This window comes from Macaca fascicularis, chromosome 13, assembly GCF_037993035.2.
Source record: "Macaca fascicularis isolate 582-1 chromosome 13, T2T-MFA8v1.1".
Classification (NCBI taxonomy): Eukaryota; Metazoa; Chordata; class Mammalia; order Primates; family Cercopithecidae; genus Macaca; species Macaca fascicularis.
This window is the reverse complement of record NC_088387.1, coordinates 113069138-113091720: the sequence shown is the minus strand read 5'-3', so window position 1 is coordinate 113091720 and position 22583 is coordinate 113069138. Positions and strand designations below refer to the sequence as shown.

At 39.8% G+C, this 22583-nt stretch overlaps 1 long non-coding RNA gene across 1 annotated transcript; it reads left to right on the top strand.

Annotated features, from left to right (window-relative positions):
• Positions 1 to 220: 220 nt before the first annotated feature.
• Positions 221 to 21894, top strand: LOC123568432 (uncharacterized). The gene is made up of 3 exons (XR_012422702.1): positions 221 to 322; positions 5479 to 5627; positions 21755 to 21894. It is a non-coding gene; the product is annotated as an uncharacterized lncRNA (long non-coding RNA).
• Positions 21895 to 22583: the final 689 nt, after the last annotated feature.

The window sequence follows — 22583 nt, the reverse complement described above, 5'->3', positions numbered from 1 at the left end:
CCCCCGACCGCCCTGCACAGGCGCGGCCCCTCCTGCCGTAGCCCCAGTCGTCCCCGCCCCGGCGCCCCCGCCGCATCCCCCGCCCCCGACTTCCAGCAGCTTCCAGCGGCCCCCTCCCCACCTCGCGCGCTCTCGCTCCAGACAGCTGCGCGACCCAATCGCGGCGCGGCGCCCTGACGCCCGCAGCCAATCAGAGAGCGCCGGCCGCGCCACGCCCCTCCTCTGTGCCGAGGACCCGGGCGAGGGCGCTGAGGCGCGGCCGGGGCTGCCGACGGAGGGCGGCTGGCGAGCGTCGTGGGGCGCGCTCCTCGGGTGGGAGCATGTAAGAGCGTCTTTGCCCTCACTTCTCGGTTTCTCCTCCCTGGAATGTCGCGGCCCCCCACCCCTCTCTAGGAGAGACGGCAGACAACAAAGGGGCCTGGGGTGGCGGCCAAAGGGGCGATGTGAGGGACGCCGCCGAGTCGGCGCCGGGGGAAGTTGGGGACCAAGGTGGGGGCTGGGAGGACGACAAACCAGAACAGCGACCTGGCTGAGAAGCCCCTTTGTCTGTGAGACTGCCGGGTGAAAGCCCAAAGCTGAGAGCGGCCCCGGGGTCTGACGCTTTCGTCACCCTCCAGCCGCACCCGGGCCTTTGGGTGGTGAGAGCCGGGCCTGGATTCGACGCCCCCCGGGCGCAGGGAGACCGGCTCCGCTTTGTTGTGTGAAAGTTTAGTTCTTTGGTAGCCAGCCGCCCTCGTTGAAGGCCTCATCTTCTTCCCGAGAAAGACAGTTTCTAAGCATCCCTTCACCCCCTGAGCGCAGTCACCCCCAGACTGTTGAAGTCCGCCAGGTTTACATGCCCTGGCGGGTCTCGTGTATATAGGATCCATTTGCCCCAAACTTCGTAAAAGTAAGCCATTTGAGCTCCTTTAAAATGCAAACGTCAACTTCTGTTCAGAAGACTTTAAAAGAGGAGGAATGCCACAGCAGTTATGAGGACAAATCAAGACTCAAGGATTTGGCAGTTTAACTTTGGTAGAAATAACTAATGTTTAATGAGAGTTTAACCACAGCTTTAATACTTTTGGTAGAATAGCTCATTTAATCCTCACAATAACCGTGTGAAATAGATACTATTATACGCCCTCCTTAAAGGAAATTGTGTCACAGAAAAGTTACGTAACTTGCCCAGGGGCACACAGCTGATCAGTAGATTGGAATCCAAGTAAAAATACATTTAGAGCTGACCTTACCACTTCATGTCTCTCACACTTAACACCCATTCCAGAAACTCCCGTCAGCTATCAGTTATACCATTGGCTTGATGACTAGCTTAGAGTCTCGAATAAGAAGACAGCACAGATAAAAATACACCTGCTTTAGTAATCAGTCTGTGGGCTTACATTTGTCTCTCTGAAAAAGAGGCAGTGGAACTCATCAGTGCAATCCCTTCTTGCTTAGAATTCTTTCACTGGTTGACTCAATCCTAGTTTGGTGGATTCTCAGCTGAAACGGAATAGAAGATAAAAGGAAGAGTAAAAAAACCGGGACCTTCATTCCCCGGGGGAGTGTTCCAGTGGGATTTGTAATCAATTAGCTGCTTCTTACAGTATATTAATCCAAAAATCCAGACCTCTCTACTAACATTATATTGGAAAGAAACTATTTTTTTTTTTTTCCTTTTCTTCACTTTAGAGAAGTAGAGGAAGCGCACAGGTGGCTGAGCATACAAACTGAAGAAAAAATTGAAATGCCATTTTAAAAACTTGAAAGGTGGGTGTTGGGAACATATTGCAACCTAAAGTAAGCAGCATGGAGATACAATCTCGGAGCTAGAACAAATAATGTCTGCAGAAAGGAGTTTCCTTAAGCTAAATTTTTATTTTAGTCAGACATGACAGAACATAGTCTGTATTTGGAGTAACTACACGAAATTATTTAATATCTAGAATGGTAGGGTGCAGTGGCTCATGCCTGTAATCCCAGCACTTTGGGAGGCTGAGGCAGGGGGATCACCTGAGCCCAGGAGCTCCAGACCAGCCTGGCAACATGGTGAAACCCCACTTCTACAAAAACTACAAAAATTAGATGGGTGTGGTGGCACATACCTATAGGCCCAGCTACTCAGAAAGCTGAGGTGGGAGGATGGCCTGAGCCCAGGGAGGTTGAGGCTGCAGTGATCTGTGATCGCACCACTGCACCCCAGCCTGGGTGACAGAGTGAGACCCTGTCTCAAAAAAATAAATAAGTCAGGCATGGTGGCTCACGCCTGTAATCCCAGCACTGTGGGAGGTCAAGGCCAGTGGATCACTTGAGATCAGGAGTTCGAGACCAGCCAACATGGTGAAACCCCGTCTCTACTAAAAATACAAAAAAATTAGACAGGCATGGTGGCAGGCATCTGTAGTCCCAGCTACTCAGGAGGCTGAGGCAGGAGAATTGCTTGAACCCAGAAGGAGGAGGTTGCAGTGAGCCATGATCACACCACTGCACTCCAGACTGGGCGAAAGAGCGAGACTCTGTCTCAAAAAAATATGAATAAATAAATAAATTTTATATATATATATATATATAGAGAGAGAGAGAGAGAGAGAATAGGGAGTATTTTAGCCATCTGGGAAAATTTTGCTGTGTCAGAGTTACAAAACTATAGGTAAAATATAGTATAGTAGTAATAGTAGCTTAGATTTTGGAATCAGACGGACCTAGTCTCTTCCATTTATTAGCAGCAAGACCTTGGGCAAGTTATTTAACCTTTTCTAAGTCTCCATTTCCTCGTGTAAAAATGAGCATAATAACAGCACCAACTCCAAGTTTATGAGGTTATAAAGGTGTGCTTATATGAAGAGCTCAGAACATTGCTTGGTGCATGATAAAACTTAAGAAAGATTATATTAGAGTTCTCCAGAGAAACAAAAACAATAGGAGATAGATATGGTTTTGTTTCTCTAGAGAACTCTAGATATAATAGATAGATAGATATGTAATAGATAGATATAGATAGAGATAAATAGATGATAGAGAGAGAGAGAGAGAGAAGTTTATTACAAGAGATTGGGTTGAGATTATGAAGGCTGAGAAGTCCCACGATCTGCCATCTGTAAACTAAAGGCCCAGGAAAGCCAGTAGTGTAGGTCCAGTCCAAGCCCAAAGGCCTGAGAACCACAGGAGCCAACAGTGTAATTCAGTTTATGCCCGAAAGCCTGAGAACCAGGAGCAGTGATATCCGAGGGCAGGAGATGATGGATGTCCCAATTCAAACAGAATGAATTCACCCTTCCTCCACCTTTTTGTTCTATTTGGGCCCTCAACAGATGTAATGATGCCAGGGTACGTGGGTGAGAGAATCTTCTTTACTTAGTCTACCAGTTCTAATGCTGATCTCTCCTGGAAACATGCTCAAATACATATTGAGAAATAATGTTTCAACAGCTCTATCTGGGCACCTTTTAGCCTAGTCAAGTTGACACATAATATTAATCCAAGAAATTTAGTATAATTCTGAAAATGGAAACCATTTGTTTCATATTAAAAATACTATCTCTTCATGTTTTTAATGAAGAATTGAAGCTGGCATTTTAAGCTGATAACTCAGTGATGGTTGCATAAACTGTATGCAGGCCATACAATTAGCCTGACCAGTATCTGCTAATTATACCAGAAGCTCTGCAGTGGAGACAAAAGAGAAAGAATTAAACTAATTGTATATAATGCCTCACCGCCCTACCTTGGATAACATCCATCCTATAAAGAGCAATTCTTGTGTTAAAACATTTATTAACCGCTTACTATGTTCAAGGAACTATGTGAGGTGATGTAAAGGATAAATGATGCCTATAATCAAAAGAAGAAACAGTCATATTCACAAATTCATATGTTACAAGAAAAGTACCAAGGAAGGTTCTTTTTTTAATGTTAAAATCAAAGGAACATGTCTATAAGAAAGAAGTTTAGCTTGAAGTTGAAAGACCTGAATTTTAACCCTAACTTTTCCATCAGATAGCTGTGAACTTTAGAAATTGGCTCAACTTCTGTGTGCCTTAAGTTTCCCATTGTTACATGTGAATAATGGTAACTGTTCATCCTACCTCATAGGAGTGTTGTGGCTATGAGCATGAACTTAATCATAGACTCAATTATTTTTAAAGTTACTAGTACTATGAGTCTGAGGAATAATAACCAGTAGTAAGGGATTTCAGTATAGCAGCCACGTTGTTAACAAGAGTTACTTAGACAAAGGCGCAGGAGCACCAGGCAGTGTCCACGTGTGGTAAGATGGCAGTGCGGCAGTGTGCTTGTCCTGGGTTCATTGTCCTTGCCTCCCAAAATCGCTGTGATCATTAAAGATTGCTAAAATGACATTTTTCCTTCCCAACTTATTTTTAGCTTTGAAGAAACCACTGAGAAGAAATGAAGAATCTGCCAAGCTGCTCTTGTTTTGTAAAAAATAGTATGTGCCATGGAATTTGAGCTCTCAGGCAATTATTTTGCCTATTCTATGCTCCTTTACCCTGGAATAATTTTGATAGATGAAGAACATTGAACCATACACATAATAACACCCAAGTTAACCAGAGGGGCATCTTTAAGCACTTACAAGCTAACCCTAGCCTGAGACTGGAAAATGGAACTAGAATGTCACCCTTTTAAGATCTAACTAGGCTAAACAAGAGGTAGCAAACACAGTAGGAGAAGTCCTGGCTCCACTGTGTTCTGGCTTCACCACTGACGTGGACTGTACCAGCAAACAAATCACTTATCTTCAATTTCATTGAGAATGTTAAGAGATTTTTAAAATAAATGATTTCAATGGTCCCCTGTTCCTCTAAAATTATATGATTCCCAAGAATTTTTGGTACTTTCTCTGTGAGACCACAGTCTAGGTTTAAATTAGGCTAAAAGATGCAAATGAAACTAATGATTACTCATCAGTTTGGGAATAGCATTGCTTTCTAATTACTTCACAGGTTCCAGAACTACCTCGAATTTATTACGTCTCTAATCAATCATTCTTCTTAAAAATGCCTATTATTTCTCAGTGGCCTGCAAAGATTTCTGTTTTAAATCTGTGCATCTTGGGGAAGCATTCTATTTTCCTCATAGCTTTATTTGGCGTTTTTATCTTTATGTGAATGAGTCAAATCTCAATACAAAGAACACCCCTTTCATGCTTATTTATTACAACATGAGCATGCAACCTGCAACCCCTGATCCCTACGTACAGAAAAATAAAGTTCAATCTCTTTCATGTCTGCATAATAGTTTTCGTGTCCAAATTATGAAACATCTTAAATATAAATTGCTGTAGCCTCCCCAGATTTCATCATAAGCACTGCCACTACTAGCAGCATTTATTGCATCTGCTTGGGGCGCTGCACTGGGGAAGAAGGTCTCATTTTCCCAGTTCACCTAATATTCCAGGTTCTTTCTGTTTATCTATAATTGTAAGAAGAGTTGCCTTTCTGATACATGTTGACATATCACTGTTCTTCTCAACAGTGTAGTCTGGCTACTAGGGGAGGAGTTACACCCACCCTCTTCTGCTGCCAGCTCTGTGACAAAGAGAAAGCTGTAAGTTATTCTCCAGCCTGCTGAAGAGTTTTGCATAGTCCCCAGAAGCCTATCACTTTCAGCAGAATTCCCCCTTTGTAAGTAAATGTGTCAAACTGCATGTTTTGTTGTGTGTTATTTTATGTCTAAACCCTTTCTCCCTTATTGTCATTTTATAGATGCTGGGTTTTGGTCCACAGGTTACAATACCAGTGTCCTAACTAATGTCAGGGTTCCAGCCAGTGAAAAATTAGAAATGAGAGTCATCTCTTTCCATAATGTCTGGGGTTACCACATCTAACCTTGTTCTCTTGCCAAAGAACTTGCTCTCCAGGATGGGTGACTCTGGATAAACATGAGGTACCTGCTAAGGAATGACCTTATAATCAGATAATAGTCTAGTTTCGATCTCATCAAATTATATCTTAATTTATTTTCCATTTGAAATCAGATAGTTATTCCCTCTTATTTAGATTTTTTTGTGTGTACATTTTGATGTAGGCCTAAAATACTGTATGTCACAAGACAGTTGTTATTAAAATCACAAAACATTAAGTTTAAAGGAAAACCTATCATGAAAGAGATACTGTTCCCAAGGAAGCTTAAATCAATTTATTATTAAATTTACAAATAATGGGTTACCACTTCCAAAGTGAAGATGTAGGTCAGGTGGAAATAAACACGAAAGGAGGGTCCTTTATTAGATACTTCATCTGAAATTTTGTCCTTAGCTTTGTTGAGGCACTGGGTGGTGAGGGTTATGTTAATATAAAACAACAGATAAAGAAGAGCACTGGAATGAGACTGCCTTAAGTTTGAGGCCTACTTATTTGATTTGGGGAAATTTACTTAACCTCCTCGGGCCTCAATCTTGTCATCTATAAAATGGAAGTAATAATGATTTGTTGTGGTGTTCAAATAACTTAATACACTTAATGCTTGTCATATTGTAAGTGCTCAATAAATATTAGCCATCATCACCTTCATCAGCAGCACCAGCACCTTCATCATCATCATCACCATTATGTCTTACAGCATATGGTTACATTTATCATCATAAGTACCATATGCTAGATAGAAGGGTAGATTAAAAACAAGTTGTTACATGGACACAGGGAGGGGAACAGCACACACTTGAGCCTGTTGGGGGTTGGGGGGTGGGAGGGGGGAGCATCAGGATAAATAGCTAACGCCTGCTGGCCTTAATACCTAGGTGATGGGTTGATAGGTGCAGCAAACCACCATGGCACACATTTACCTATGTAACAAACCTGCATGTCCTGTACATGTATCCCATAAGTTAAAACAAAATCTAACAAACAAACAAAAAACACAAGTTGTTGCTTTAGTCAGCTTATTCCTCCAGATTGAGGGAAAAAAACCACTGAGGGCTAAAATTTAGGGTATAAAGAGTACATTAAGTAATTTAATAAATTCCTGGCCTACCTCACCTGAAAGCATTAACAGAATTTTGCACTTACAGAAATAAATTGGGCAACAACTAGTTTTGAACTTTTTCTTCTTAAATGCTGGAATATACTGTGGTTAGATATTTTGCTTTTAACTGTTAGTATCTCTTCTGAGTCTTTACAACCTACACAGTAGGAAAGGGATTTTAAAAGGACAAACAGTAATTCATATAAAAATTTCATGGATAAGAACTAGGCAAATGAATGCATAATTTATAATTTGCAGTATCATATTACTTTGTGGCACATTTAAAATTATTACTCTGATTGATTATTTTGAAAATGCCAGGCACCATTAGATTTCATCCTTCTGCACAGTATTTCTCTAAATACCATCTCCAAATCCACAAATATTTATCTCTTTTTGGTTGGCGTCCAGCTGGTAACCAGTAAAATGATCCTACATTATTATAGGACAGGAGCCAGGAACTTGGTTTTATTGCATAAAGCCACTCTATTCCTCTTTGTGTGAAATATATTCCACTACTGGTCCCTAGATACTTATTTAAGAGAGCACTTAAAATTGCTCCCTTTGGAGTTGCCTGAGTGTCATTGAGAAATAAATCAAAAGACAAAATCAACTCAAGTATGTCTGATACAACTCAACAAGACAGTGTGTCTCAGTGGGGTCCCAGGATCATCTTTATTAGAATCACTCAGTATGCTTATTTAAAGTCCAGATTCCTGAGCAATAGTCAACACATAAAGAATCAGCGTTTTCTACGTCAGAGCCCTAGAATCTGCATTTTATTAGTGTTCATGGGTAATTCCTAAGTACCCGCTGAAGTTTAAGAACTATTGCCCTGGGCCCTTAATATATCGTATTCTATTAAGAACTTCATTATAATTAAGCAAATACAAAAATAATTGGTATATGCTGATTCATATGCCATAATAAATTAACAAGGTTTTACTGTGTCTTTCCAATTTACAAATAATCCACAATCCTTTCTGTATGTTAAAATGTTAATTAAATTCACTAACATTACATCAGTACTAATAACTATGACAACTAACATTACTATATCCATTTTATTATGTAAATAAAATAAAAATCAAATGTCCAAGGTTCTTACTGAATATGTGTAATAAAGATGTAAATATTCTTGTATCTTTCTGAGTAGCTATGGTTTTTACAAATTTCAGAAACCTGCTAGCTTTGAGATCCTGCGTTTGAGAGCCAGCATTGGCTAGATACACCATGCAAGTGATAGAGTATTTGGACCAGGAAGAGAATTTGGAAGTAAAGGGAATTCGTGTAGCACAGTGTTCAGTTTTAAGAGCTTCATCTAGGTGAAGACTCATAAGTAATATACATATGGTATAGCCAAGGTCTTTTATGAAGAAAAAGTAATCACAGACAAAAACTGTCAAAGAAGGAAATGAAAAAAAGAAGCAATTAAGAAGTTTTAGAACAGGGCAGACATTTTTCTCTTGTTTTTATTTTTTGGATTTCACTTTATTTGTATTAAACAATTTTAAAAGGCAAATAACACTATAAGATTTTAACAAAAAAGAGAAGTCCCTGTTCTATGTTTTCTCCTAAATTTTGCTTCCTATAGTTAACACTATGAACTCTTTTTTTTTTTTTTTCTTTTTTGAGGCAGAGTCTCACTCTGTCGCCCAGGCTGGAGTGCACTGGCGCGATCTCGGCTCACTGCAACCTCAGCCTCCCAGGTTCAAGCTGTTCTCCTGCCTCAGCCTCCCAAGTAGCTGGGATTACAGGCACCCGCCATCACACCCGGCTAATTTTTTTTTTTTTTTTTTTTTTTTTTTTAGTAGAGACGGAGTTTCACCGTGTTGGCCAGGCTGGTCTTGAACTCCTGACCTCAAGTGATCCGCCTCTGTCTCCCAAAATGCTGGGATTACAGGCATAAGCCACTGTACCCGGCCAACATTTTCATCTCTTTTAACTATTTCTATATGAATTGGCCTTCACATTTTCTGGGGTTGGGGGGGAAGATGTTTATAGTGCTCCTTCAGGACTTTTCCATTTTAAACATTGTACATTGACAACCTAACTGTGGATGATGAGAATAGAAGTATTTTCCCATTCTCCCTTCAACCTGATTCTCCCAATATAATTATATTACTACTTTGGGCTAAACAAATATTTGGTGTTTCCATTTTTATGAACTCATAAATATTTTTCGGAGAGGAGCCACATAGTATATTATGATTATGTTTTCATTCCTCTACAACTTTGTGTTTTTCCTGGAGCTAACAGTTGCCTTTCCTTCATCACTCAGTTTTCTACATAACTATCGAATTCATTTCCAAATCCTACCACAGAACTCTAGAACTCCTATCAACATGGCCATGTGCACAGAGTGACCTATTAGTTCTGTGTTTTTCTGGGTATCCTGGCCCCCTGTGTTCTTCTGCTTCATTCTGTCCTGGCTACTCTTAAGCCCCAAAGCAAGCCTGCAGCCTAGGATTTTCCTTTGGTGTGATGGAGGGATTCCTTTCACTCCTCTGCCATAATGGGACACCTGGATGTTACACAACCAGGAACAACACCCAGTTCCGCCGTAGGACTGCTCTAATAGTAATCCCACAGCCCCCGCCACCTGCTGTTTGGTGCTTAACTCTAGGGACCAGATAGTACATGCATTCTCAATGGCAGTGAAAATTGGTTTTAGGAGATTGGGGGTAATAGATATTTACATAGTACATAAATAGGTAAACAATATATCTATGATATTCAGATTTCATGGATGGGGTAAAGGAAAATATGTCTAAAAAGGCTCCACAGAGGGGCAATAATAAAAAGAAAAAAGGATGAGAAACACAGATAGCAGAGCCTTTGCCACAATGCCCCAGAATATGTGCTACCTCTGTGTAGTTACCATTTCTTGTCTCCAATGCCCAAATCTCTCCTGGGTGAGTTTACCTGATGGACCTCAGTGACATGCAAAGCTGCTGCTGCAAGGGAGCCTGGGAAATACAGTTTTTTTCTTTCTAGTGTCTAAAGTAGAGGAAAGCTGTTAGGAAGGGGATGGAAGAGTGGGTGCTGAGTGCCCCAGTCTGTGATATCTGCCCAAGATGGGTCTAGAATTTTCAGACCAAAACCTTTATCACTTAGAATTTTGAAGGCATTGCTCCATTTTCTTATAAGTTCCAATGATGCTATTAAGAAATGCCGTTTTAATTCCTGATTCTTTAGATGTGACCTGGTTTTTAATTTTTCTTCCCTCTCTAGAGATATTCTTTTTTATCACTGATGTTCTGAAATTGTAGTGATCTGTCTTAGGGTGGGTCTTTGCTATTCATTGGGCTGGGTATTTTGTGGACTCTTTGGATGTAGAAACACAAGACCTTCAGTTCAGGAAGTTTTTCGTGTTTCTTTGATAATTGTCTTCTCTTCATTTTTACTGTTCTCTCTTTGTGGAATTCTTATTTGTAGGATATTGGACTTTCTGGATTAATCCTCCAACTTAATTTTTGTCTCTATTTTCCAGCTTTGTCTTTTCTTCTATATAACTTTCTCGACTTTATCTTCCAACCTTCTCCTGATTTGCTATTATTTTCTCTAGATATTTTTCATTAAATTGTTCACAAAAATATATACATTCTCCTCATTGAAAATTCCTGCAATGGGCCGGGCGCGGTGGCTCAAGCCTGTAATCCCAGCACTTTGGGAGGCCGAGACGGGCGGATCACGAGGTCAGGAGATCGAGACCATCCTGGCTAACACGGTGAAACCCCGTCTCTACTAAAAAAATACAAAAAAAACTAGCCGGGCGAGGTGGCGGGTGCCTGTAGTCCCAGCTGCTCGGGAGGCTGAGGCAGGAGAATGGCGTGAACCCAGGAGGCGGAGCTTGCAGTGAGCTGAGATCCGGCCACTGCACTCCAGCCTGGGCGACAGAGCGAGACTCCGTCTCAAAAAAAAAAAAAAAAGAAATTCCTGCAATGAATAAGAGTAACAAAATGAAATAACAATGAAATATGTTTCGTACACTTAAAAAGTTTAAGTTATGAGAAAGGGGTTTGTACAATAAAAGAAACAATAAACAAATGTGAACAAGCACCCAGAACACATCCAAATGTCTGTGCAAAGACTGTTCCCATCAACTAGCCCACTGCACGTTACAGTTTATGTAACTCCTCAATCAATCACTTATGAAATGTAAGTGAGAACATTAAGAAATACGAGATCTACCTCATGTTTCTGATTTTCACAATATCAGTGCCAAACTCATACCATCTTCACTAACTCTAAATGGTGAATATTTCCAAAGTAAAAAGCAAGCACTTCTTGTAACCTGCTGAGCAGGTTTTGCTGAAATAGTGAATTTCACTATACTGAAGAAGAATTTGTCAGCCGGGCGTGGTGGCTCATGCCTGTAATCCCAGCACTTTGGGAGGCCAAGGTGGGTGAATTACTTGAGGTCAGGAGTTCAAGACCAGCCTAGCCAACATGGTGAAACCCCGTCTACTAAAAATTAGCCAAATGTGATGGCATATGCCTGTAATCGCAGCTACTCAGGAGGCTGAGGCAGGAGAATGGCTTGAACCCAGGAGTTGGAGGTTGCAGTGAGCTGAGATCACACCACTGGACTCTAGCCTGGGCAATAGAATGAAACTCCATCTAAAAAAAAAAGAAGAAGAATTTGTCACAACTTATGTTAAAATAGCATGAATAACAAAGAACACCAAATAAATATCAGCAAGAGTAATGTCTATACATATTAAAGTATCCACTTAAACCATGTTCTAATTAAATAGAATGTCCACTAAGTCAATTTTATATATCATTACACATAACATGATATCAAAGAATATGACTTCATCTATCAGACCTTTCCAAATACCTATTCCCAAATTAATATTTATGCACTTGTTAAGACTTAGTTTACTTAGAAAAGAAAAACAAACACACATGCATTTTTATAATTTAAAATATTTCATGTTACACATGAGCAATGTTCAGATTTAAGTTTTAAACCAAGTTTACTTTTTCCTAAGTTGTATTTATGCCAAGGCTTTCTTACAAAAATTTATCTTAAATGCATAAATTGGACAAACTTACAGTAGTATTTCTAATGTTCGATTTGAAATGTGAAAACATAAACCTATTCTGAATAAAGATATTGTCAAGGTTTGGGGTGTAAACATTTTGTTAGGCAAACAACTTAGTAAAAAAAAAAAAAAATTGACCTTCACTTAAAAATATACACAATCTCATAATAAGCCCCTGGGCTTCCAAGTTGAAATACAGCTTGCATTTCTAGTGAAGACATATGCTTTATTTAAAGGGAGGGTTGAGTTACAAATTCACCAACATGTTGAAAACGCATTCGTTTTTTGAAAAAAGCCAATACTGCTTGTGAAAATGTAGGCAGTGGGTTATAATGTGGACACAAATTTCAGAAAATATTGCTTCTCCCCTTCAATGGTGTTCCTGTAGTAAGTAAAATACATCTTTGACCCTGGTCAGTGGTCTCATTTGATGGCCGGGGTAATATATTTGGTTTTATATATACAAACCAAGCATTTCCTCCCCAGATGTCCTATTCACAAGAGTCAAAAAGTAGAGTTCTATTTAGAAATAATAGTGATAGAGCCAGATGAACCATCACTCCTTGTTGCTAACGAAGTAGAAATTCTGAACAATGTTTTCCCCCATGGCTGTTTTGATATCTATAAGAGCTTTGGCACAAGCTAAAATTCTCATCAACTTTTAAAAAATGGCAATGAAGGCCGGGCACAGTGGCTCACGCCTGTAATCCCAGCACTTTGGGAGGCTGAGGCAGGTGGATCACGAGGTCAGGAGATAGAGACCATCCTAGCTGTTGCAGTGAAACCCCGTCTCTACTAAAAAAAAAAAAATACAAAAAGATTAGCCGGGCGTGGTGGCAGGTGCCTGTAGTCTCTGCTACTTGGGAGGCTGAGGTAGGAGAACGGCGTGAACCCGGGAGGCAGAGCTTGCAGTGGGTGGAGATCACGCCACTGCACTACAGCCTGGGTGACACAGCAAGACTTCGTCTCAAAATAAATAAATAAAATAAAAATAAAAAATGACAATGAAAACAACAACAAGATCAATCATGGAAAGTTCTCCACTATTCCCGATATACGTTCAATCAACCAATACAAAGCAAAGCTCAGTGATGCAGTAGAGAGAGACCAGGGCTCAAGAGTGGTGCAGAATTATGCAGAAGAAGAAGATTCCTTCTGTGGTCATGACTATTCCAATTTACTAGCGTGTCCCCATCTGGAGAACAAAACAAACCTGATTCAACCAGAATGGATAAGCAGAGTTAGCTTTCATGGTCCTAATATAAGAAATTTTAGGTGACACAGCTTTGGTCTTTAAAATTTGCACAGATGACAAAATAAAAATAAAATAAACTCATCAGTATAACCAGATGGCTCATGCAGTTGTTGGAGAATAGTTTTAAATGCATGTAAAATTTATTAAATTAAGATTTCTTTAAGTATCGGTTATTATTCACTGATTCATTTGTTCACAAAATATTTATTGAGTTCCTAAAATATCAGATACTGTATTAATCACTGGTACTATCAGAGTGAACAAGAATGTCAGGCCTCCAAAGAGTGGAATATCTTTATGTTTACTGAGGAGATTATAGAAACATATCGAACAGCGTTTCTGTGAACTGCAAACCTTATTTATCACATGTTTAACCACCACACACATGCCACTTTCACTTCATTCTAATACACACTCTGAAAGATTTGACAATTGGGAAGCATGGTGCTCCAACACAATTTTTATTATCTAAAATGTTTCTAAAGATCATAAATAGAACATAAGGTACATTTTATTCCTACGTCAGCGGGTCAAATCTTTTCAAAAACAGCTGAAATCTTTTAAATTTTTCATGTGATAGTACATTAAATAAGTACTATTTTAATAATGATCAAATTAAAAGAGAACAATTTGATAATTTAATCAATTAAAGAGAAGGACTCCTTTTATGTCCATTGTTTTGTTTATTTTTTTTCTTTTTTCTTTTCTTTTTTTTACCCTTCCTCTGTTGCCCAGGCTGAAATGAAGTAGTAAAATCATAGCTCACTGTAACCTCAAACTCGTGGGCTCAAGTGATCCTCCCGCCTCAGCATCCTGAGTATCTGGGACTACAGGTAGGCACCACAGTGCCTGGCTAAGCTTTTAATTTTTTTTTTTTCTTTTTTTGTAGAGACGGGGTCTCTTACTGTTGCCCAGGCTGGTCTGAACTTCTGGCCTCAAGTTACCCTCCTGTCTGGGCCTCCCAAAGCACTGGGATTATAGGTGTGAACCACCACACCAATCCCCCATTATTTTCATATTTCGGTAACAAAATGTGTATTTGAACCAGACTTCTTCTTATAGCTTCAATCTGAAAACACAATTTTGACTACTCTCTCACTATATTTCAACAATTTTTAGCCCTGAAGGGGAGGGAGAAAGAAGATTGAAACTCTATAGGCCTTTGTTCAAAATCATTAGTGGCAAAAATAAGGTAAGACATAAGAAGTGAAGAATTATTAAATGAACTTTAAACTACTAGGAACCCTGGGCACACTTAATTACCTTCACCAAGTATCTTGCAAATGTATTTCACGAGCCACAAGGGAAACTGGCAGAGTGTGGATAGACTGATATAAAACCAACTTAACTGCTGAAAAAGACAACCCAAGCGTCTGGGGTCCCGGGTCTCAGCTTTCTCTGTGCCTCCATCCAAAGTCATTATCATGACATCTATGGTACAGAAAAATGTCGTCAAATGAAACAAGGAAAGGATCTATGAATGTTCAACAAATGTGTGCAAAATGTCACTTCTAAGACTCTTGGACCCCCTGCCCCCAAATTATTGTTTTTCTAAATTAAAAAAATGACTTGTATTTACTTAGAAGCATTTGGAATGTCAACCAAATAGTTACAACTTTTTTCTGCAGTTATAGAGTGGTATTCAGAACAACAATGCTAACAGAACAACAATTATTTCCTATAAGCTGCATCAAGGACAACTGAAAATGAAAAAGCTACCATTCCTGTATATAACTAATTTGTGCTGTACACCAACAAGAACCTGCTTTACATTTCCATGTCAATTTACAATCCCCATACTGTACCAGGCAAGGTTAGTGGCTATTGAAAATAGCACCAGAACAGGGTTATTTAAAGACATATTTGGTAATGTAACTGTACAAAAAAAGACACTGTACAGTTTAAAAACGTATCTTACACAGCCTTATATTTCAGAGTTTTTTTCTTTAAAAGGAGTGAATTATGTGCGGGGTGGTTGAATGCTTTATAGACGAGGAAAAACTGCCCTAAAACCAACTTAGCCATCATCTTCTTCTTCATCTTCCTCATCATCATCATCCTTTTCATCTTCCTCCTCTTCCTTCTTTGCTTTTTTCGGTTGTGATGACTCTTTTTTTTTTTCTGCTGCATCCGGTTTTCCTCTAGCTGGGTATGCAGCAGTAAGCAATGTCCTTTTTGTATTTTTCCTTCAGCTTTGCAGTCTTCTTTTTACAAGGCTGCCTGTCACCAGCAGCACTGTTATTCCACACCTCTCTGTTTCTTTGCAGCATCACCAATGGACATACCAGGATGTTCTCCTTTAATGTTGGGGTGCAGAACAAGAAAAAGGCGGAAGGAGGCCTCTTGAATGCATTGGGATCCTTGAGCTTCTTTTTTATTTCTTCTTTGGGAGAGATGTAGGTTTCATTTCTCTTTCATTTCACAGGCCTGGTCTGCCTGTGCCGTGTCCTCAAATTTTGCTTTCTCTTTAGCTGACATGGTCTTCCACTTCCCTGAGCACTTCTTAGAAGGCTCTGAGAAGCTGACGGAACCATCTGGGTGCTGTTTCTTGTGCTCCTCCTGGCCAGTTTGCACAAAGGATGCCTATGATGACATTTTGCCTCTCAGCTTTTTAGGATCACCTTTGCCCATGGTTAGTTATGTTTCCTTGGTGAGGCACAGCCTTGCCCCGTGCTTGTCCAGCTCTCATGGGCTCCTGGCACAGTCTCTATGGAACTCGATGTACTGCAATGGCTGTTGAATCACTTTTAATAGCTGCAACCTGTTATCATATCAATCGACACGTATACACACATTAAAAATCTCAAAATTGGCTGGGCGCAGTGGCTCAAGCCTGTAATCCTAGCATTTTGGGAGGCCAAGGTGGACAGATCACCTGAGGTCAGGAGTTTGAGACCAGCCTGGCCAACATGGTGAAACCCTATTTCTGCTAAAAATACAAAAATTAGCCAGGTGTGGTGGTACACGCCTGTAATCCCAGCTACTCAGGAGGCTGAGGCAGGAGACTTACTTGAACCAGGGAGGTGGAGGTTGCAGCAAGCCGGGATGGTGCCGTTGCATTCCAGCCTGGGCAACAGAGCTAGACTCTGTCTTAAAAAAAAAAAATCTCAAAATTGTTGACTAATCCAAAGTTGTTTACATTTTCATCTAGAACATTAAACTGCTGAAACATAACCACACAAATACTGAACCACTGATTTTAGAACAGGAAAAGCCACCTACTGTTTAACAAGCAGGAAAACTCCAGTTTAACAAACAGGAAAACTGAGGCACAGAGTCTTATGTTAATTTGCCACGCTCACGGAGCAATTGAGCGGCAGAGCAAAGACTTCAAGCCAAATCTTGGTATCCAGAGCTTTCCACACCCCATTAGAGCGCCTACCCTATGCCAGCATTCTACAAGGGACATGAGAGAGTTACAAAGAGCATGCGGGGGACTTCCTATGAAACCAAGAAGCCAAAATCCAGACTTCTACACCCCAAACAACCTGCGACAACTAACAATACAAAGCTGTGTGTGATAATTAAACGAAAACAAACAAAACGGTAAAGTGCCATGGGATTTAGAGAGGAGAGATGATTTAGGTCTGAGAATTAAACAGTTTCATGGTCTATATCTTAGAATGGTAGAACTTCTTAACTTTTGTTTGAAAATAATTTCAGCCTTAAAATCATTACGAAAATAGAAATAGTATAAGGAACGTTTGTATACCCTTTATCCAGATTTGGATTCACCTGTTGTTGACATTTTACCTCATTCGCTTTATCACTGGTGCTTGCTCTTTATTTATTTATTTATTTTACACACACTTTAAAAAAATTATTTAAGGGTAAGTTACATACATTATAGCCCGTTACCACTAAATACTTCAGTGTATATTTTTTAAGATTAGGATTTTTTTCTTAAGTAACCACAGTACAGTTATCAACTTCATAAATTATGTTGATACATAATGCATTTCTCTAATCTATCAATCTACAATCCATTTTCCAATTTTTTCCTTTGATCTAGTAGCATTTTTTAAGGCATTTTTCCCAGTACAGGATCCAGGTCAAATATTGCATTTGTTATTGAGACTCTTTAGCCTCCTTGAAACCACAACCTTTCTTTGCCCTTTATGGCATTAATGCTTTTGGAGACTATGGTTTTAGTTCCCACTATTTTTTTTCTTTTTACCTTGATAACAGTATTTATTTGTGCTTATCTGCTGTTCTTTTGTGGTTACACTGGGGTTATGTGTTCTTGACCAGAAGACGGTACAGGCAGGGTTGTGTTCTTTTCAGGGTATCACATCTGGTAGCACGTGATATCCACCTGTCCTTCGTAAGCAATGCTCATTTTGATCATCTGGTTAAGGTGTTGTCTGATCTTTCCAGTCTATAATTATGATTTATTTTTCTCCCTTGTAACTAATAATGAGTTTTATTAGAGACTGGCACATTAAGAACTTACGAATATCCTGCTTCTCATCAATATTTCCCTTACACTTAGCAGCTGTTAATTGCTGGAGCCAACATTTAACATGATGGTTACAAAATTAGGATTTTCCAACTCCAACACTCCCATCATATTTTCCATTTGGCTTTGGCATTTTGGGATAAGCAAGAGCCCTCCCTTCTTCTCCTCTATATCTATCTATCTATCTATCTATCTATCTATCTATCTATCTATCTGTCTATCTATCTATCTATCTATCTATATGTCTGTCTACCTACCTGTCTATCATCTATCAATATATCCTTCTCTCTTTTTTCCTTCTTCCTCCTTTTGCTTCATATGTATTTATTTTTGGTCTAAACTCATTAATTCCTGTATTATTTATAATTCATTACTATACTTTTTAATTTTGGTGGCAATAGTGTAACAGATGTGACCCGTGAGATCCCCTTGAATATCCCTGTAATTTGTGTGTGTGTGTGCATGCTTTCTTACTTCCTAGCGCATGGGCCACTTCTGGAACAATAAGTTCCAGGCCCATCTTGAAGATACTGTGCCTCAGTCCTGGGGGAGGAAATAATCTGGAAAAAACCAATCTTCTATGCTTGGATCTTTGTGTAGTTTCTAAAGACGGGTAGAATTTTGATAGATAGGGAGAATAGAAACTAGCATTGTAGCATATGCAGACAAGGAATATAGATGCTAAGCACAGGGAAAGGGTTTCCCTTTTCCCTCTAGATTAATGAGGGTTCTCCAGAGTAACAGAATCAATGGAATACATAGAGATATACTAGAGGAGATTTATTATGGGAATTGGTTCATGTGACTATGAAGGCCAAGAAGTCCCATGATCTGCCCTCAAGCTGGAGACCCAGGGAGGCCAGTGTGTCTGAGTCCAAAGGCCTCCGAACCAGGAGTGCCAATGTCTGAGGGCAGGAGAAAATGGATGTCCTGGCTCAGGAAGGAGAGAGATTTCACCCTTCCTCTGCCTTTTTCTTCTATTTGGGCCCTTAATGGAGTGGATGATGCCAGCCCAATTGGTGAGAGAGGAGGTTTTTTACTGGGTCTACTGATCTCTTCTGGAAATACTGATCTCTTCTGGAAATACCCTCACAGACTCACCCAGAAACAATGTTTTGCCTGCCATCTGAGCATCCTTTAACCCAGTCACATTGACACATATGATTTAACCACCACACCTCCTTTGTATCAGTTTTCCAAAGCTGTGTAACAAACTATCCCCAAACATATGGACTTAACCATTCTGTAGATCTTCAGTTGGGGGAAGTCTCAGTGGAATGTTTTCTCTCTGATCCACATGGTGGCAGCTGGGCTGAATTAAGGCTAGAGGATGCCAGATGACCTGACTCATATATCTGGGACCATGGCATTGCCTGTTGGCTGGGGCATCTCAGCGTTCCTCCATGCGGCCTCTCTCTCCAACAGGGTAGCCTGGCTTCCTCACATTGCGGTTCAGGGATCCAAGAGAAAGAAAGTAGAAGGCTGCCAGGCTTTTTACACCCTTGGCTTAGAACTAGTACAGTGTCACTTCATTGATCAAAATATCACAGGTTAGTCCAATTTCAAGGGAGGGGAAACGCACTGCACCTCTTGGTAGAAGGAGAAGCATGCATGCGTAGGGATGGGCAGGATTCTTGTGGCCATCTTTACAGTCAGCCACACCCTCCTTTTACCCTTTCCATTTCTGCAAGTAAGTTAGTAGTTTTTGAGTTCCAACATACGAGGGAAAACATGGGGATTTTCACACAGCTGAGTGAGAAAGACTTACGTAAATTTTATTTGACCTCTAATAGAACAGTGCCCTCAGTGATCAATAAATTCTTGTTCACTACATTGAATGAAAGTTTTCAACATGAAAGATGAAGATAAATATTCAAAAGTTATTGGAATAATTTGTACAGGTATCTTAAAAAACAAAAATTTAAAACTCCAAACTAAATAAAATTGAGGATCTGGACAAGTTCCGAGGTAGATACACAGTAATGATTTTTTAAGAAGAAATTATCCATAAGGAAAGCTTGAAAAATCAGAGATTGGGGGCAGAAAGGTAAGTAGCTAGGGAAAGGAATTTAATTATTCTGTTTTTGATTCTTTATAACATTGTTTCCCATTTTTATTAAGGGCAGAATAACAACAGCAATAAAACAACCAGTACTGTATTTCAACATAAATAGAATATTGATTAAAGTGACAAATGAGGAAAATAATCTTCCTGAAAATCCATTTTTTATTTAGTGGGCAAAAAATACCGTGCTATGGACCACTAATGGGAAAATGAAATAAGACATAGCCCTTCCCTTAAGGAGCTCAAAGTTAGATGCTAACAGATCATTATCATACAAAGTGCATAACAGAGGCATGGCAGCACTTTAAGAATGCCAGCGATACCAACCCATCTGGCAATATTTGAATGCTATTCAGCAAAGATATCAGAATATAACTTTATGTAGAAACATCATAAACTTGATGGTCCTTTTAATCCTATAAAAATCTTTTTGGGCTGGGCGTGGTGGCTTACGGCTGTAATCCCAGCACTTTGGGAGGCCGAGGTGGGTGAATCACCTGAAGTCATAAGTTCAAGACCAGCCTGGTCAACATGGTGAAATCCCGTCCCTACTAAAAATACAAAAATTAACTGGGAGTGGTGGCAGACACCACTTAGAAGTGGGAGCTAAGCTATGAGAATGCAAAAGCATAAGAATGATATGATGGAATTTGGGGACTCGGGGAGAAGGGTGGGAGGGGGGTGAGGGGTAAAAGTGTACCCTGCTCGGGTGAGGGGTGCACCAAAATCTCAGAAATCACCACTATAGAACTTATCCATGTAACCAAACACCCTGTTCCCCAAAAGCCTATTGAAATAAAAAAAATTAAATTAAAACGATTAAAAAAGAAATCTTGGGCTTAAAACAACACATGAAAAAATGCTCAACGTCACTAATCACCAGAGAAATGCAAATTAAAACCATAATGAAATATCATCTTACTCCAGTCAGAATGGCCATTATTGAACAGTCAAGAAACAACAGATGTTGGTGTGGATGTAGAGAAGAGGGGACATTTATACACTGTTGGTGGGAATGTAAATTAGTTCATTCTCTATGGAAAAGAATATGGATATTTTTCAAAGAACTAGAAATAAAACTACCATTTGACCCAGCAATCCTATTAATCCTATTACTGGGTACCTACCCAAAGGAAAAGAAATCATTATATAAAAACAACATCTGCACATGTATATTCATCACAGCACCATTCACAATAGCAAAGCCATGGAACCAACCTATGTATCCATCAATGGTTGACTGGATAAAGAAAATGTGGTATATATAAACCATGGGATACTGTGCAGCCATAAAAAGGAATGACATCATGTCCTTTGCAGCAACATGGATGGAGCTGGAGGCCATTATCTTAAGTGAACTAACTCAGAAATAGAAAATCGAATACCTCATGTTCTCACTTAAAAATGAGAGTGAACCACTGGGTACACAGGGACAAAGAGATAGAAATAATAGACACGAGACACTGGGGACTCCAAAAGAGGGGAGGGTTGTGGGGGGTGAGGGTTGAAAAATTACCTATTGGGTACAATGTTCACTGCTTGGGTGATGAGTATACAAGAGGCCCAATCCCACCATGACACAATATACCCATGTAACAAACATGCACATGGGCTCCTGAATCTAAAATAAAACACAGTTTTTTCAAAAAGTGGAAAATTTGAAAATTTGAACATTGAAATCCTAGGTCATTCTTTTGTGAGGAAATGTTATTGTATCTATGTGCTTTGGGAATTTGACATTAGTCATTTGGTTGACCCTAGGAAAGGACATAAACTGAATCTTCTTAAATGAGATCATTTTTATGATTAAATTTTTTGGTATTCTCTGTGTAAAACTGATTTAAAAGATTCTATCTACTCTGATTATTTTTTTGCTCTATAAGGAAGTACGTCTATTTCAAAGTTATCAATTCCTGTAACTATTGGTAACATTTCCTTAAATGTGTTTTCTCCAGATGTTGGAGTGAAAAAAAAAAAGGGGGGGCCTTGTTAAAACAAGAAAAAAGAAGAAGAAAAAAGAAATCTTGGACTGAGAAAATCTGCAAATAAGCACGTAAGTGGCTCTGAGTTTCTTGGGGATGAAGACAAAGAGGGAAACACACTGGTTATATATTTTTCATTGTCTTAGAAAATGAAACACTCCAGTCCATCATGAAACAATCGTTTTCTGGCTCTCATGTCTGTGAGCAACTTCTCAAGAGGGTGGATTTAGTGAGTAGCATGCCGGACAATGTCCCCCCAGTCTCACAAGAAAGGCCCAAAAGTTCTACTCGTGACTGTTTCTTGTGAAGCTGAGCCATGCTGTGAAGTTTTTCTTCTGCGATGAGGGTGCCAAGGGAATACAAGTTGGGTCCAAGTTTTCTAGAGACTCATCTTGACACAGGGCTGAAACTCAGGGAACCTTAAGGAACAGGATCCTTGGAAAATGACATTTGTCTCAGCTGGAGTTTTGAAATGAGCTATGTTCAGACAGTTCATAAGTTGAGTCTCTAACATGTAGCTGAGGGTCAGATAACCAATATTGTAACTGAAGGGAGAGCCGCATGCTCCCTTTACCAGATATGTAAGCAGCAGAGCACCCTTTCGTGAACACTGAGGCGTCTGCATTGCACTCTAACCATAGGGAGGCCACCCCCTCCACTCTGGAGGTGGCCATAGACACCCAAAGATACTTTAGTCATATGGATTTCTTATATTTCAGATTTGGCTTTTTCCACTGGAACATTTGAAAGTCAATTTTACATCAGAGTGGATCCACATTGAATATTCCTGGCGGTTATTTCC